Here is a 5,164-nt window from a genome sequence, read left to right on the forward strand (position 1 = left end):
ACATTTCAAAATCCTCCTTGAAGTGCAATGCTGTCTGTGATGATGTAATGTCTATCTGCATAGAAGGAAATACAACCTGTACAAGTATTATTCAAATTTACACACTAGCCAGAAAAGTTATTGATGCAGACATTGAAGAATTATACCAATGTCTTCAGTCTGAAATTTATCAAACATCCAACTACAATGAATTGATAATTATTGGTGGTTGGAATGCAAAAAATTAGAAATGAGGAAGGACCAATAACTGGAAACTATGACCTTGGTGACAGAGATGAAACTGTAGATCACATGATAGAAGTTTGCAAGACCAATGACTTCGTCATCACCAAAACTTCTTCAACAACATAAGTGGTGACTATATGCATTGACTTCTCAAGATAGAATACACAGAAATCACATTGCCTATGTCTATGGGAAGAAACAATGCAGAAGTTCAATAACCCCAGCTAAAATTGGGCCAAGATCTGGCTGTTAAACAGATTATCAGTAACTCAAATGTAAGTTCATGTTGAAGCTGAAAAGATTAAAAATAGGTGCCCAAGAACCAAAATATGACCTTGAGTCATTCCCACCTGAATTTCAAGACCATTTCAAGAGCAGATTTGATGCATTGAACACTAATGACGGAAGACTTGCTGAGCTATGGGATAACACCAAGAACATCATTCATGAAGAAAGCAAAAGTTCAATAGAAAGATAGGAAAGAAAGAAAAAGATCAAAGTGGTTGTCATAAGTCTTAAAATTGCTCTTACTAATGTGGAAGAAGTGATTAAGTAAAAGGACTGAACAGGAGATTCCAAAGGGTAGCTCCAGAAGACAAAGTAAAGTATTATAATGAAATTTTCAAATACCTTGAGTTTGAAAACCAAAGGAGAAGGACATGCTCAGCGTACATCAGGCTGAAAACGGGGAAAATTCAAGCCTTTAATTGCAAAATTACAAGATTCCATTGACATAATATTGAACGATGCAGAAAGCATGAAAAGAATGCACAGAGACACTATCCCACAAAGCACTGGTTAGCATCCAGTTGTTTCAAGAGGTGGCATATGATCAAGCAGCAGTGGTGCTGAAAGCAGTCTAAGCTCCACAGAAGGCATTAGTGAAAAAGAAGACTCCTGGAATTGATGCATGCTTAATGAAGCCCTGGAAGCACTCACTTGCCTATGGCAACAAATCTGAAAAACAGCAAACTGCCTGGTCATCTGACTGGACTAGATCGATGTGTGCACCCATTCCAAAGGAAGATGGTCAAACGTCATGTGAAATCATTGTCGAATATCACCAGTATCACAGGCAAGTAAAGGTAATTCAATAACAGTTGCAGCAGTGCATCAACAGAGAGCTGCCAGACATTCGGGAGATGCTGTGAAACACAGGACACTATTGCTGGAGACAGAAGCATGTTTACTTGTGTTTTGACTCTGGATCAAAACAAACGATGGACAGCACTAAGAAGAATGGCAATACTGAGTTGTTTAAAATCAGGACAGCTCTGTGTCATGGTTGTGTGCTTTTACTGTACTTAGGCCATCTGTATGCTGAGCAGACAGTCTGAGAAGCTGGAAGAGAGCACGAGAAGGGTGAAGGAGAGTGTGGCGGCAGGATGGGAGGGAGGCTTAATAACAGCCTTCCATGGGCAGACAGTTTCCAGTATGAGTTGCAAACCAATGCAAAGAAAAGCAAAATCTTCAGAATTTGTCCAATAGATAATATTATGAAAAATTGAGGAAAATATGACATTTTCAAAGATTTTATCTTCCTTGGATCCACAGACAAGATAGGGACATCAGTCAAGAGACCAAAGGACCCATTGCATTGGGTAAATTTTCTGCACAAGACCTCTTTAAAGTGCTGAAGAGCAAGAATGTTACTTTGAGGCTAATATTGCCCTGATCATCCCGCCGGAGTTTTTGATTGTCTAATAAGCATGTGATAGTTGGACATGGGATAAGGAAGACAGAAGAAAGCTTCATGCTTTTGGATTATGGTGCTGTCAAAGAGTACTGTAAACACCACGGACTTCCAGGAAAACCAATACATCTTTCTTGGAAAAGGTGCAGCCAGAATGCTCCTTCAAAATGAGGATTCTAAAACTTCATTTCTAAAACTTTGCACATGTTTTCAGGAGAGCCTAGTCTCTAGAAAAAGGTATCATGCTTGGTAAAGTGGACCTTCCATGAGATGGACTTACAGTGTGGTTGCAACAAGGGCTCAAGCGCAACAATTGTGAGGATGACTCCTATCAGACACTGTTTCATTCTGCTGTACATAGGATCATTATGAGTGGGGACCAATTTGATGGCATCTAACAGTAAGAGCATCTGCTTCCGAAGGTTACCTTCCTAGAATCTACTTGCACTTAAACTATTGTCTCAAGATCAGTTTCTTGAGGAGCTCAACCTCAGACACATGCCATCTTACAGGATGAAAATATTAAGGACATATTTCAGTATATGCATCAAATTAATGATCAAAAAATTACTAACTATTCAAACATTCTTCCAAGTTTCTGCTTTTCTTCATCTAAATGAAGTACCTTTTGATTATATCAATTTCCCTTGATATCTTATATTTAGTTGCCTTGTCTTTTTTGAAACCTTTAAGCTGGAACATTTCCATGATTTGTCATGTGTGGGTATTTACATAATCTGGTGTCAACATGTGAAGGGGTGGAGTATAGCCTGTCAATCAGGTCACAGCTTGATGACCTTATTTGGAGGTGCCACAGAGATACATAGTTCATTGAAAGCCAGATGCACACAGATTCTCTGCTTGTCTCTCTGGTGAGACATTCTTGTTGACAAGCCACGTGGAGACAAATTGATGGAGCCAGAGCCCTGGAGCTGGAGGAGCCGCATGGAGACTCCTGTCATCACTGAGATGTTTCCACTGCCACTGGATCCACAAGATTTTCCACCCACTGGCCTGTGATCTTCCTGCATTCGGAGTCATTGCATGTGTTGGGTGAGTCTGAAGAGGAATTTATAGATTGGTATGGATATATGGGCTAATATCGGACTTATGGACTTGATCTTGACTGCATTGGGATTTTTTAATGAACAGTTACTTTTTACATAAAGCTCTTTCTTATACACATGAGTGTCTATGGATTTGTTTCTCTAGTCTACCCAGATTAACACATCTTGACTTCCACAACCTTGTCATTTTTGAAGACTGCAGACCATTATACATTACAAGCTATCCCTAACTTGTCATATCAATAGGAATTCAATTCAATCTCGTGTTAACAAAATGTTAACAAAACTTCACATGCCATCCTGGCTCAATCAGCTCATTAAAACCAGCATGATGTACAACTGCTTTCTTTTTCTTTTGTGTTTCTCGAGTTATGTTATAGTCAGTTCGGGAGTCTCACCAAAGCATCTGTTTCTTGTCTCCCATGGTGTAGTTTTACCAGGAATTACCATTTTTGCTTCATAAGCATCAAGGCATAGAGTGCATGACATTTTCTTGAAGAGAAGGTTGAAAATAATAATAATGTACTTGTACTTGGCTATTCTTAACCACTCCCCCCAAAAAACCACTTAGTACAAACAACTTCCAGACCAACTCCGTCTGGGAAGAGCAGATTTAGAAAGAAAGGAGACACTATAGACAGTACCACATACAGGAAAGAAAAAAACAGTGTCTCACCCTGATGCATTGTGGGATGCTGCAGGATGTTGACTCACTTTGCAACTAAAGTCCTTCCTGAGCTGAGAAAGGGGAGGAGGGGAGCTAAATAATATTTGTGAACGAATGCAGCTCAAACAAATTTCGACTGACCCCTCCTTGCTACAGGACTGGATGTCGCCAATGTTAATATCTATGTTGGACACCAGGCATCATTATTTTTCCAGCAGAGCAGACCACACACGTTCTCAAGTATAGAAAACTGTACACAGAGTCCTCTTCCGTCCAAACAACAGAAATAGCTCGACAAACGAAAAGAAGCAAGAAATATTGATGATGTTTTAAAATAAATGCTCAATTCCACCCTGAAGAAGTCCACATTTTCAAGGAGCACAATGCTGGCAAGTAAAATATTTCCAAAAATTCCATCAACCTCTCCTGAAGGAACATCATGTTTTTAGGAAGGATGTTTCCACAGGTATAAATAAATATTCCAAACATCTCTAGAATCGCTTGTTATTTCTAAAGTATTGCCTGAGCATATACTCATTTAACCTAACCCATATTTTACAACTGACCAGTCATAGGAAATTTAGTCCAAGAAAGGTTGCTGCTTACGTTAGGTTGAAGGAGAAGCTGTAAATACCCCAGCTCCTGCTACAGTTCACTGGACTTGCTGCGCCTACACCTACAAGGTGACTCTCTTCCAGGTGTTTTGCCTGCACCTGGACGTGGATACGTCTGACCAGACCTCCTCTGAAAGAACGCTGTGTCTTCACTTCTTGACAAAACCTGAAATTGAAAGAACCTTATGCTCAAACAAAAGTGTCCTTTACAAAGCACCTAGTTTGGGGGGATTACACTGAGACCCATGCCACCAGGACTCCCAGACTTTTTTTTCCCCCTTGTCCCGGCATTTGAGGATAGAACCAGCAGATGGGTAGCCGCCGGAACCGAAAACATGATGCCGAGGGGACCGGAGTCCTCTCACTCTCTGCCTCCGTACATAATGGGGACCAGAACTACATGCCCAGCCCCCACGCTCTTATTTTTATTAACAAGAGGTAGACTCCCAGACTTTTGACGTCTTTCAACTCCTCATTCTTGGCGTGGGCAAGAAGTACATCCTGCTAATGAGGGCATCCTGAGAGGCGGCAGACGAGGGCTCTTTTATTTGTTTGTTTTCATGGACTGTGGCTGGCCTGGATGCTCGGTGATCTTCCCTGCCAAGGGTTCCGAGCGTGTGTCATTGGCGTCCCTGGACTTTTTGGACCTGTGTGAACTGCAAGTTCTGATGATGTGGCTTTTCAAAACCATCTACGCACACTAATACCTTTTTCACTATGCTATGAATAAATACAGAGGGGCTTTAAAAAGTAAGTGGAAAATAAAATTCAAAAATATTGAAATTTTTTCCACAAGATTTTTTAAGCTTACCCATATGTGAAATGATTAGGTCACAGTTTTAAAAGAAAATTAGAAAAAGCCTGTTTCAGAAGAGATCTACTCAAGTCCTCCCTCAAC

The 5,164-nt window shown here is 40.5% G+C and overlaps 1 pseudogene; it reads right to left on the reverse strand.

Moving 5' to 3' along the window:
- Positions 1-4,543: 4,543 nt before the first annotated feature.
- LOC142444092 (small nucleolar RNA SNORA57) lies at positions 4,544-4,705 on the reverse strand (annotated as a pseudogene).
- Positions 4,706-5,164: the final 459 nt, after the last annotated feature.

The sequence above is a fragment of the Tenrec ecaudatus genome, chromosome 3, assembly GCF_050624435.1.
Source record: "Tenrec ecaudatus isolate mTenEca1 chromosome 3, mTenEca1.hap1, whole genome shotgun sequence".
Classification (NCBI taxonomy): domain Eukaryota; kingdom Metazoa; phylum Chordata; class Mammalia; order Afrosoricida; family Tenrecidae; genus Tenrec; species Tenrec ecaudatus.